Here is a 13,852-nt window from a genome sequence, read left to right as displayed (position 1 = left end):
AGGCACCCTGTGGGTGGGTTAGGTTCAGGGTGCGGGAAGGGGGGTTAGGATTAAGCATCATCGGTGGGAGGTTAGGGTTAGGCAGCACTTACTGTTTCAAGATGTTCCATTTATTGTGTACACTTTTCTAAAAGTGTCAGCATACATGTAGGTGCAATGCAGTCTATAGGCACAGCCTACAAGGATTATGTATCTCACATAAAAAAACTACTGCTTACACCTGAAGGCGCATACACACACAACAATTTTTTGAATGATTATCGTTAACGATATCGTTATTGTTCAATCGTTGTAAAAATCATTCACTTTCTGAGTTAAAATGATGAACGATTATCGTTCATGCGCGTTCATGTTTGTAGTTTGTAGTTCAGTCAGACTGACCAACTGAATGATTTTCATTAGGAGAATATGCAAAAATTGTTTGTAGTTAAAAAAAATCTAACAGATAATCTGACAGAAATTCGTTCATAAAATCGTTGGTAACAAAATCGTTGTGTGTGTATGCAGCTTTAATTACTTTTTTGAACTAATTTAAACTACAGTGCATTCTATTTTTTTCTATGTAATCTGCACACAGTATATACAAATACATATCTAGAAGTGCTTAAGAGATCATATCATAAAATAATAATAATAATTTTATTTATATAACACTTTTCTTCCAATAGTAGTTGCCACCTGCATTAACGCCATAAGCTTATGGATCTGTGCATACCTGCATTATTCTCATCGACTGGTCACACATTAGACAATCCTGGATTGTGGCCAATGGGATGAACGATGTAATGATACATTGGTCGCCCGTACACATAGAACGATACCGCGCAATATTTTGTTCAGCTACATCCAGGAGCATGCCATTGGCTGCCGGATCATCACATCTGCTGTACAGAACAGCAGATGTCACAACGTAGCTGACAACCCATGAGAGCGCGTAATCACGGGTACACATTGTGCCCATTATATCATCTGATATTAATCAAAATGATATATCATTTATTGTGTACCCAGCCTTACCCTGCATCCTCTTATCTGCTGGTTAATTAACCCACGAATATGTCTGTCTGTCTGTATCTATCTGTCATGTCTTCTACATGTTTACTAACAATTACAAATCTTGTTCCTAGTAATTGCAGCTCATTGTGTTTGTAGTTTTGTTTCCAAAACATCTGATCTCATCAATTTATTTGCCCACGGTTTATATAGATAATTCTGTTGCAACTAAAGTGTAATCTCAGATGAATCCAAATATTTTCAACATAAAAGTAATGTATATTTTGAAAAATCCACAAACATTTAAAATATTCATATGAAATAGATGCATTTTATGATAGAGTTACAAAAGATTTTTTTTTTATCTGACTTTCTTTTCAATGACATTTCCCATGATGAGCACTCCAAAAGAATAGCAATTGCCTTTCTTGTCAGATTTGTTTTGTCAGTTCTGAATGCTGAGCTTTGCTTTGCCATTTTCAAGGTCTCTTTCAATCTTTGGAACACAGCTGGAGCTTCAATCAGGCATACACTCCATGAAGAAGTTGGCAGTTGATCCCTAACCAACTATGTGGAAGATATATAATATATTTCACAGTACACAGAGGAATACCCCTTTCATTTCATCAGAAAAAAAGACCATATCATTTATGAATGTCTGTCTACAAAATACGGCCCCCTTTTCTGCAGGGATATGAACACTTGAAAATGAACTAAACTGACCCGTACTTGTCAGCCTGATTTGATTTTAACAAATCTACAATAAAAATCATTTTTCAGCTGTCAGGAAATGTTCTGTGTTTAAAGACAGCAACTGTTTACATATCATTTAACATCACAGAACTTCACTTCAAAGCAGAAAAGGGCCAAATTGTTTTCCTGACTTGTTACTAGAACCTATTCTTTTGCATATGATATTTTTTGCTGTTTGTGTATTCAGTGTGTGAGTATTTCTTTTATTTCCCTTACTCCCTCCTAAGCAGCAGTGAGAGAATGCACCAGGGATTTCCACTTCAGCTGCCCTGTTTGTTCAACTGATTTTTGCTGCCTTCTGTGTTGACCTATCAACAGAGTTGAAGGCTAAATGAAATTCTTCCATGTGTCACACGTGCACTCTCAGCTACGTTGGTCTAATTTACTTTACTAATTAATTCACATGGAATACCAGACAATTTGCCACATCAGGAAAAAAGAAACAAACACAGTTTGCATTTTTATTAGTTCTTATTTTGCATATTTAAACTTTATTTTTAACATTTTACATTTTATATTACAAAGGCAATGGAGTATATTGACTAAAGCACTTACATGTTTTACACTTTTCTTTCAATATATGTTAAAATTGTACTTGTTTGATTTGTTCTTCTGCTTGTATTCTCTTCACATAATAGGTACTTTTTCCATGGGTTCTAAGCAAATGCCAAAATTAAAAAAAAATTGTTCTAAAGCTGGGTACACACTATACGATGTATAATACAATACATAATCTCAACGCAGCTCAGAACAATATATCGTACACATCATCATGGCTGTAACTAGGTTGGTGCAACATGTGCCATGGCACAGGGTGATGCCTGTCAATTTTCTGTTTATAATCATTCATACTTGTAGTTTCCTCCTCTTTTATCCCCAGCATCTCCCGGCCACCCCTATCTCCTCCCTGGCTGACTCCCCAGCACCTTCAGTTACATTCTTGCACATTCATGTGCAAGGTGTTTGACTGCAATATGAGAGGTGATGGGTTCGAGACCAGGGTATGACAGAGACGTGAGTATTAATTAAAGGAGTTTATAACTGAAGGTGTACATATTCTCCTATACTTACAGGAGTCTTCCTGCCCATCAATGTGACATTCAAGTCCTGGATATGACTGCTAAGAAATATGTGATTTAAAATAAAGGATAATGTAACTGAATGGCAATGAGCTCTCAAGTTAAATGCATGAATGTGGTATAAGAGGATTGGTGTTCAAATCCATTTTCATGGAGTGTTCTTAAAGTATAGATGGTCTATAAATGTTGCATGTATGTTTGTATGTATCTCTGTATGTATGTACATACATATGTACGGACATACGTATGTACATATATACTGTATGTATGTGTGTGTCATGTGGGAAAAGGCATCATACAAAGCATGTGCTTTCTCTGGGCACCAGGGCTCGATAAAGGGGACCCTGTCTGTAACATGAATACTGGGCCCTATAATTTCTGATGGCAGCCCTGACAACAGCCACCAATTCCCAGTCCAGTTGTTACCAGCACACCTCAAGAACTTTTGACAGTGATTACGTCTGCCGGCGCAGGGTACATACATTGACCTCCCCGACGCTAATATTTGCTGCATAGACACTACAAATAGCATTCTTTCTATACCTTTAGTAAGTGATCTATACTGCCGGAACTAGGTTTTTGCACAGCTTTTCTGGCAGACAAATCCTGCAGCAGGTGCAGCCTCACCAGTGCTCTCCTGCATCTAGATCTGGTGAGTTATACTGCATCATTATTGTGTATCATCAATGCAGCCATTGGATTCATAACTGTATCAGTACCCCTTCATCATTAAATGGAACAAATCAGATTTGTCATGCCCCATCCCCATAAGGCCCTGCCCTTTTTTGGGCACACATCTTATGTCCCTAAAATAGGGAGGTGGGACCAATGTTATTTATTTCCCAGGCCACCAGAAAGTCTAGTTATAGCTTTGCACATTGTATAGGGTGTACGCTCAATCCGTCATTCCCGGATGCCGTCCCATCTGCTGTGCTGCACGTGAGTTGGTATGATGCACTGAACGATGCAGTATAGTTAAATGGACAATATAAAGATACATTGCATCATCGTAGTGGAGAGTGCAGTGTGTATGTCATGCACAATGTATTTTACATCACTTGCCACATCGGTTGGTCACACCATCATATTGTGTGTAACCCAGGTTAAGACATATGCATTATTCTTAAGATAATATATTATTTCCCTGTTACCCTAAAAGGTAAAGTTTGCCAATTTAGTTGTCCATTTACAGAAAATGAGCAATGCAATAGTAACACCTTCCATTGTTTTCTTTTTGAATATTTTAAGTATTTTCTACTTTGAAAATAGGAGTAGTAAAATTGAAAAGTATTAGAAAAAACATATTGGACAGTTTTTTGTAGTACATGTTCAGTGCAAACCAGTCATTATGAAATGTTTATTAACTTAACCATGCAACTATTTCACAGTACACATGTGGAACAGTGATGGGTTTAAATGTTCTAGGATCCAGAACATTGCAAATCTGTCAGTGATGTACCTGAAATATATACTGTATCTTAATACAGACCCTCCAAATTGACCCTGTCTACCCCATACAAAATGGTTCAGTCCCAAATATAGTAATTGTTTTACTATAGCAGATACCTGTGCTTATATGTGAGCATATTTTTTCCAAACTACAAAATATTCATCTCACTGGGCAGTTGGTCTCAAAATTTAGCTTTAGGTGTTTCCTGCAATAACCCATATAGACCATAAGAATTGACTGCCCCAAGGCACAGCTCTACTCTTAGAAAATAACTTACTGTACATGGATAAAAACCTATCAAAGTGCAAAACAAAATCAGAACTTCAAAATTTTATAGCTGGAACTTCTCACCTCGGCAAAATGGTCTCTTCTACAAATTTGCATGATATTTCACCAGAATGTATCTGTGATAAATAAGGTTAATTCATGATGCTTCATATAAATTTATCAATATCAGTAAATAATAAAGTGAAAATTTTAGTAGCAGATCATTTTATTCTGAGTGGGGTGAAGTGCACTTGGAGTAGAATTCCTAAAATTCAACTCCAAACCCTACTTATCACAGTGCAGGATGGGAGACCAGCTGACTGGAGCCCCCGAAGGACATCACTGAGCACCGATCACCAGAGGTAAGTAAATATGCGGGTGGGGTTGCAGGGGTGATCACAGGGGAACATGGGGTGAGGGGCGATCGAGGGGGGGTTTGTATGATGAGCTGGTCGTTCATGCGTGGGCTGCTTCTCACTGTATCTTTTGCAAAAAACACAGTTGTAAGGCTGAGGATGGTATTTGCCGGGACAAAGCTTAATCGCAAGCTCTATCCCTGCAGGGGATTTCTGATAAATCCCTGTGATATTCCCTAAATTCACAATGTGAATGTAGGTGAAAATATCACACTACAATCTGCATTTCAAATGTGGAGGTGTTTCTGTGAATGCATTATACAAGTCTCAGCTATGTTCTTGAACATGATTCTCTCAGAAATGAAACACTTGCTTTAAGGTACAGGCCAGGGATGAAATATGGCATATGACAACTGGTAAACAAGATGCTAAATAGAACAATACTAACTAGGCACTTTTACAAACCATAACCTAATAGTATATACAGCCATTACAAATTGTAAAGCTAAGGGGATGTAAAGCTGCGTACACATGGTATGATTTCAATGAACGATAATGATATCGTTCATCATTAAATCATTCATTTTTATGCAGCCAATGACCAATGAACAACCAACGATGCTCGTTCCCATATGGACGATAACGATATCGTTGGTCGGCCATACATGCAAGCCAATCTGGTCGATATCGTACACTTTCCATAGAGCTTTGCGATCAATGGTCATTCATCGTTGGTGATATCTTTTGTGTGTGGATGGATGATACCATTCATCCAACACACCGAGAAATTCAAGGGAGATCGTTCAGCGATAATGATCGCTGAACAGATCGTTCCATGTGTACGCAACTTTACACTGGCATTTCAGAACACTACAGTGTTCTGACCAGTAAACTAATTTCTAAAGCGAGGGTATGATGAGCCAAAGTAATGTTAAAGCAAATGGGGAAAGCTGTTGCTATCACACCATAGTGATTCCTCTGTCTTAGATTTGTCTTGTTTCACAAACTAAAAAACTATGTAAAAAATAATAATCTGTTTTTAAGCAGCTGAGGGCCTGATTCAGCATGTGATCCCTATTGTGATCACATCGGCGATTACACATGCAGTGAAGCTGTGAAAATATGCTAATGTTTGCCACTGCTAAGCCAGCATAGAGATGCCCACTGCTGCTTTCTCACATCAGAAACACATTGCAGTCCTGCATATACATCTGTAACATTGGAGAACTTCGGCCCCTCATGCACAATTACAGCAGCTCTGACCTGCAGGGGTGTATCTTCCTATTGGCCTGAACGGCCCTCGCCATTGCCACCATTAGCAAATGATCTCTGGTCTCCTGTCTCCTCTGCCCAATGCCCCGCAATCAGCCATCATCCCTGGACTCCTGTCTCCTCTGCTCTTACCAGTGTCTTCCATTGATTGTGAGTGTGTATCAGGCTTCTTATTTGTCCCTTTCTATCAGAAACATTTAAAATTAGAGAGAAAACATTTTCTTTTTCTAATATATCTCTTCCCCCAAAATACCCACCACATACCTTATGTCAAACATGCAGGACAAGAGTGCAAGCAACACATCAATCACAAGGCTCTATTTGCAAGGTAATTTGCATATATGCAAATTATCTTGCCCACAATGCATCTTGTTTGTTATTGATGCCCTCTTTTCCTGTGTTGTTGACATATAGAAATTAATAAACAGTGCTTTCCATGTAGTAAGTGTTATAACTGAAGGAAGTATAAAAATATATATATAGTAAAAAAAAAAAAAAAAAAAAATATATATATATGTATATATTTATATATATATAGTCTCCCTATTTCTGCAGGTGTTTAAATTAAACTACCCCCAGTGTAAGTATAGTATATTTATCATTTCCTTAGTTTAGGGAATTGGTCATGATCTTTATATGTTGTGGATAGATCCTTGTTGGTAATAGGATATGATCCTTATGGACTGTCTTTATTCTTGTGTGGGAGATTGGAAAGGATCCATGTGGGCTGTCATTTCAGTGAATTATATGGTGGAGTGTAACTTTCAGTTGTTAAAAAGGTCTGTTTTAACAAAAAAACATATAATAAAAATAGCACGGGGGTGGGGTGCAGAGACAGAGAAAGGAAGCACTAAAAAGGTAAAACAGTCTTCGTAATAGAACTAATATTAATCCAATTTTCTGCCTTGAATCTTTTTATAACACAATTCTACTAGGGGAACTACAGCTCGTAGTGGTATCACAGCACTATGGGGCTGATTTAGCAGAGGACGCAGATGGAGTTACTCATGCAGACTCTCAATTTTCAGGAATCTATGCATGCGTAGTTCCTGCAAGATCACACGCAAGTTCCCTATGCCTCTGCCTAATTGACAAGCAGGGATGGTCTATGCGGGGGCGGGTACAGCCGCATTTCCGGAAATGGGGGCGAGTCGCCTATGTTTTTCGGAAGTGCCATCTGCATCCATGGATGCAGACTTCCTGGCCTCGCAAGCCGGCCAGCCTTCATAAGCTGAGGCTTACTCAGCTGGCCAGTGCCCAGCTGGCTGTTGGTTGTGATGGTTATCCCAGGCTGCCAAATTGGATTGCAGATGCTGACAGGCAGCGTCTCTTCACTTCAGATGCCTCCTGCAGCATTTGAATTTTAGCAGGAGGGAAATGCAAATCCGCTTTTGTGCTGCTGTGCAATTCTGTCCACTGCTGAATCAGCCGCTATGTACAATATTAGTGGCAGTGTATTGCCAAATAATATAGGGCCTGATTCAGAGGTGGATGCTAATCCTCTTTTTACGCAGTGCAATTGCAAATTTATTTATTTAGCTGCATTTCTAATCCGCCAAGTCACACCATCGGCACCATCGGTCTCACATCCATTGCACCATCAGACCTTAGAGCAAGCCTATGGTTACTCAGTATGTCCCTCTGAAAATGGCCACTGAAATCACTGCAACTGCGGGAAAAATTTGCAGTAACTGACCGCAACATACATGCGTCTGAATAGCCACCCTGTTACCACCCAGAAACACCCATTCAAATACTACTTCTCTACATCCAAGTTCTTACTGTGTTCCCCGGCGCTAATCATTAGGACACATGTGCAGTGTGACTCCGACACATACTCAGTACACAAAACATTGCAAGCATTGGCCACTGCGTCCACCTCTGTATCAGTTCCATAGTCACAGTATCTGAGATTAATAGCATTCTCAGTAATCTAGTCTAGTATTATATAGTGCTTTTTTCTTTGGTCTTCTATCACAGTAAGTAAAGTAACATTAGTAAGCATTAAACAAAGTTATAAGATTGAGTTTTAAGATTGTGTAACAGTTTCATGTTTTAATTTACTTTCAAGCAAGATAAACAATCATCCTGCTCCAATCTTTAAAAGCAGTAAGCTCTTTCCATGTGGTTTTCCTCCCCCAAATCACTTCCCTTATGCTTTGTTTAAAGCCAAACAAAATGACCCTCAAGGGTCATGGGATATATCTCATGGGTAGCTGTTTGCTTTTTTTTAAAGTGGCACCTGCTGGGAGCCTCTTAGTATCTACAGGCTGCTTGGATTAAATCCGATTCTTTTCCCTCTTTCTCTGATTCTTTGGGACAAATAGCCACAGGAAGCCACTCTTTAGCATGAAGCAGAACTGCTGAAGAGGAAATAAAGGAGAGATGGTTAGGCTGATATTTATATGCGATCTTGTAGGCCATTTTCTGCTTTGTTTGCTTTAGTTGCTATTATAGTTTCTACATGTCTGATGTTTGAACAGCAGTTTGCTTGTATTTACCTACAGTGAATGTTGCATTTTCGAAATAGCATTGTTTAAATTAAAGGAGGTGTCCTCATGGCAGGTTATTTTCTTCAACTCAAAATCAGACAATGGTCCTGGATATAAAGATGACAAACAGTAGCAATTACTTGCTTTATTGAATGGAATTTAATTTTAATAATTATTGACATCATTTTGTTTTCATTTACTTTCAAATACAAATTACTTATTATCTAAAATATACTGCGGAAAATAAAATAAAAGGGGAAAAGGCGAAACACAATATATTTTATATGTGTATGCTATATTGAAAATGTATAAAAAATAAACTATTGTAAGATGTTAAACACATCTTTCAAAAGTAAGATAAAGTTACCACATAAAAGGTATAGAAAAGTTATAAAAAGACCCCCATATGCTGAGTTGATGGCATCTACAGATTAATTTACCTCTGCACCGCTCACATACTGTATGTATCATGTATGTTAGCAGGGGTGCCTAAAGGAGGGGGGGTGGGTACTAATTACCTAGGCTTGCTGGAGGGTCCTGGCAGGGGCCCGTGTCTGGTGCTGCCCTCCCTCTTACATCACAGCAACTCAGCACACGCTGCTGTGTACTGGGCTGCCGCAGCAGTCTCATATGCCTATTGGGGGACTGATCACACTGATTGCGCCCCCCACTGGCTATGCATCGGGCTGAGGGGCTCACAGCACCCCCCTCCCCAGCATACCATGCCTCCTATGATTAGGCCACACCACCTTCATTTGGACCTGAATGTTAGACATCCATCAAATACACACACTCAACAAAATGATGGATGGTTATTGCCCAATAAATGAAGATCTGCTGCCGACCACCCTAAAAAAGTAATCAGCTTATTTTTTCATTGTAAGAAGAAAAAGATATGGAACTGCACTGATAAAATATACATTAAATAAGGTTATAGAACACTAGTAATATCAAGACACATTATTAATAATAATAGTATAAATTTAATATCAATTGTAAAAAACAAACACAATATAATAAATATATGTATAAATGTATGTATAGTTTTAATATATCATTCCACGTGTGTAGCCCTTAATTACAGTTCATCATGCTGAAGAAAAATATATGAGATTACAGTATAGCCTCACAGGATTGTCCAATTCTAAATTCCAATATAATTTATATATAAAGTCCCAAAAGTTATAATCTGCAGTGTGGAACTTCAAATCCCAGAAACATATCATTGGACCAGCAAATGAAAAGTAGCTGTTTAATAAACCGAGCATCTGGCTTAAAATAAAGGTTCCCAGGTCCAACACCTGTATCAGTACTCATCTGATAAATTCGGGCTTCCCAGCCACTTAGCACTGCGGTGCCCCTCTCACAGGTAGGCAGATGAACCGGTTACTTGAACCAGTCTCAGGCTCAGCAAACATCTATGTGGCAATCCGGTAAGTATAACTCATATGCCATACAGCACTAAGAACAGGTGCATATTAGGTGAGGAGGGAGCCCGTGTTAATTCCCCATACAAGGCCCCCTCCGCTCTCCCCAGCGGCCGGCTGTGCACTGACAAAGCAGTAGTCTCTGGGCACTAGTCTGTGCCCATAGTCTATTGCGCAGGCGCAGGTCCCCGGGAAGATGGCGCAGCAACCATATTCCTGGCGATTTCTCTACTGCGCATGTATAAAATGCTGGAAAAATGGCCGCCAGGGGTTTTGTGTAGCACTGCTACAGCCAACGCGGGACTTCGGAGAGGGAAGTATAAAAAATGTACCCCAGCACATTTCCAGGAGATATCAAGAAAATTTGGCACAATCCAGATGGTATAATAAGTATCTGTGAATCAGTGTATATTCTCTGACTAGTTTAACCCCCGTTAGAGGAGGCTTTATCAAAGAGTTCAATTGTAGACAACTCAAATAGGTTTGTAGGTTTGTTGGGGGCTGTAATCCTAGAAGTTCATGCTGTAAGTCACAAAACATATAATAAATATAAAGCATACATAACATAATTAAATTGGGTTAATCAAACCTTGGTGCACAAATAAAAGATCAAGTGTATGACAAAATTCCCTCTAATCCAAAAAAAAAACCAAAAGTAAAGGAACACCAGCAGTCTCCCTTTTATTGGTTTGCTTACAGAACAATGGAATTAATCCTCTTAATAATTACATTATTTTATAGCAGGTCTTCAACAGTAGAGGCTGAGATAAAATAGGCATCCGATACTGCAACTCCGTCCAACTCTGAATCACCTCCATATTTTCAAAGCAATATACAACAATATTGAAACACTATAAACAGCTACAGTGTCATTTTAAGTTGCAAAAATGGTAGCAGCTGTCCAAACAGGTTCAAATTTATTTATTTGATATTTGTATATTATTTATTGTTTTATAGGCTGCACCCATCCTGTTCCAACATAGATTGGGGACTTCTTCATCAATATAGAAACTATTTAGAGACGTAACCAATATCAGCACTAGTTTGGAGCAGGACAACCTCCCAGACCGTCAAATTTTAATGTACCAGACTATTAGGGACATGTCTTGAACAATATATTGAGTACAGATCAGTTGGTTAGGGTTGTAACAAAATGTCTATATACATAAATCTAAAGACTGGGACATTAAAGATTATGTTAGCATATAGATATAAGTTAAAATGAGGGGTCACACAATAATAACTGAATTTAAAACACTAACTTCTGTAAAGACTTTTTGCAAAGATGCCTATAGAAATCAAATTCCTAGAAACAGAAAGAGCTCTGCTGTAGGATGGGATCCTATTATTGTGGTTGAAAGGTTGAAGGACAAAATAATCTAATCATGGTTCTTAATAAAAGGCTTGAAGAAATAAAGGATGAATCAGAAGAGATAAGTTTTACTTATGCACAAAATATAGAACATGTACTGTAGCAGCAGGTGTGCAAAAATTCATGATATATTTAAAAGAATCACCATTCCCTTGGAAATTTGATGAATGTATGACATTTGTAACCTTTCTGACATCTTTTGAAACTATTGTCTGTATGCAGAAGATCTAAAACATTAAATAATTTATAGTTAAAGTTGGATAGTCTTTTTTTTTTATCACAGATGAAAGAAATGTGCCTGGTCACTTGTAAAAGGTGTCACTCCAATGCCTTTAGCTACACCACAACTTTACTTTTATAAGTGTCTTTAAAATTGTTCAATGCAATTATTTTGCAAGTGTAACCATCACTGGGTCACAACTCTGAATGAAAGGCAGAAGAAAGAAGGGCCCCTCAAAAAAGGAATTTTTCAGACATTTTTAAGCAATGTGGTTATTTAACAAGGGGGTACCACAGCAGATATTAGCGATATTTGCAGTCTTCTTCCTTACACTCACAAAACAAGACACTGTACTGTAGGTTTCTATGGGGACTGGAAAAATTCCCCTTTTACCAAGTTTGGAGCCTTTAGCTAACATTGGGCCTGATTCAGAGCCGCTCGTAAGCGGCCTCTCGTTCGCTCCGAGCGATGTTTGCCCAACTGCGCATGCGTACGGATCGTTATACGCATGCGCGAACCAGTCAGTGCGGTCGAAATTCATGTGCTCGCAAAATAGCGAATGCCTGATAATTTGAGTGACAGAATGAGGCGTATGTGGGTGGTAACAGGGGAAGGTGCTTGAAAACGGGGAGTGGAGATCCGATCGCAGGCGTGCTTAAAGGTCAAAACGGGCGTTTTATGGGTGTGCATAATTAAAACAGCAGCGTCATTGAGCACGTCACTGGGTTATTTTATAGCCAGAACTGCTCGCAAACTTGTGGTAGCAAAAACCAACCACAAGAATAGCGAGCAGCTCATACCCTGGTCTTGTGTACTCGATTAATCTAATAAATAGCGGACATGACGTAGTATGCGAGCGGCCAGGGGGAGTAGTTTCCCAAAAAACGACCGCAAGTTTTGTTCGCTCGTTCAGACCTAGAGGCGTGAACAGACCGCAAACAGCGAACGGTTGATTTGAATAGCCACCCCTATTTTCAGGACGAGCGAGCGCTAATTGCGTCGAGCTCTGAATCAGGCCCATTATCTTTAGATGGCATTATACCACTGTAGCCTAAATGTAATATTTTTCTTGGAGATCCTTCTCCAGTAATTACCACTCACAACTGCATGGAATGATAGAGGCACACGCGCACTAGCTTGCCCAAGTTTTTACCTGCAAGTTAAGTACTGTAATCGCTTAAGGACCTCACTATTGACAAAAAAGCCCCCCAAAAAATCATTCCATATATATAGGGCCCTGCAAGATTAGGGATGCGCCATTTAATTTGAGGACCACAAGACAACAATCACTCTATAGAGCAATAGATAAATACAGTTATAAATGTACTTTTGGTAGACAGACTCATTATGTTGTTTGACACAATAGTGTATTTACTATACTGGATCTTTTCTTATTACATGCATATGATCATGTTATGGAATATAATTTCCTAAAAAAAGTGGTTACAGATCAGAGTGGTTAAGGCTTATTTATGTGTGTATTTTCTTTTACACAGGTAAAAATACACTATCATTGATAATATTCCAACTCTGCAAACAGAATGACACTATTTTGTTGTTTATTTTCTTTTTTATTTGTTATTCGCAGAAACCTAGAAAATAGGTTGCACGATGATAGAAATGAGATAGGAGTTGGGGTTGGAGTTGATAACACTAGTATCTATGATGAGGAGATAGGAGACGATAAAGACAGGGCATATGGGTTGGATGGAGTAGAACCAGGATAGTTGGCTATGGGAGAAGATTAGGCACAGAGTAGATAGAGACAAGGATACAACAGGAGTAGTAGGATATACAGAGTGGGAAGAAGAGGAGAGGGAGAGGACATTCTAGTGGTTCAGCAGAGTTTTTGAGAGACATGTGATGGTGTAATTTTATTATAAGCAGGGAAAGCACAGGAGCCCAGATGAAGATAGACACCGGACCACAGTGGAGAGTTCACAAAGGTATATTTGCTCTGTCAGTGAGCCAGAAGCTGTTTAATGAAAATAACAAATTGAAATAAAAAGATAAATAATGATAATTTGGGGATTAAATGAGAGCATATACTATAAAAACAGTATACTGTGCATGTGCTAAACTAAGAAATTGATGATTGCTTATGCACCAGATCAGACATACACACATGTATGGATATCACTAGTGATTATAAATTGATCATCCATCGACGG

At 38.7% G+C, this 13,852-nt stretch overlaps 1 pseudogene; it reads left to right on the top strand.

Annotated features, from left to right (window-relative positions):
• LOC148521446 (uncharacterized) overlaps positions 1 to 13,408 on the top strand; it is a 76,832-nt pseudogene extending 63,424 nt beyond the window's left edge.
• Positions 13,409 to 13,852: the final 444 nt, after the last annotated feature.

The sequence above is a fragment of the Taudactylus pleione genome, unplaced genomic scaffold (genome assembly GCF_031769625.1).
Source record: "Taudactylus pleione unplaced genomic scaffold, aTauple2 ptg000162l, whole genome shotgun sequence".
In the NCBI taxonomy this organism is placed as follows: domain Eukaryota; kingdom Metazoa; phylum Chordata; class Amphibia; order Anura; family Myobatrachidae; genus Taudactylus; species Taudactylus pleione.
This window is presented reverse-complemented; position numbering and strand designations above follow the sequence as displayed.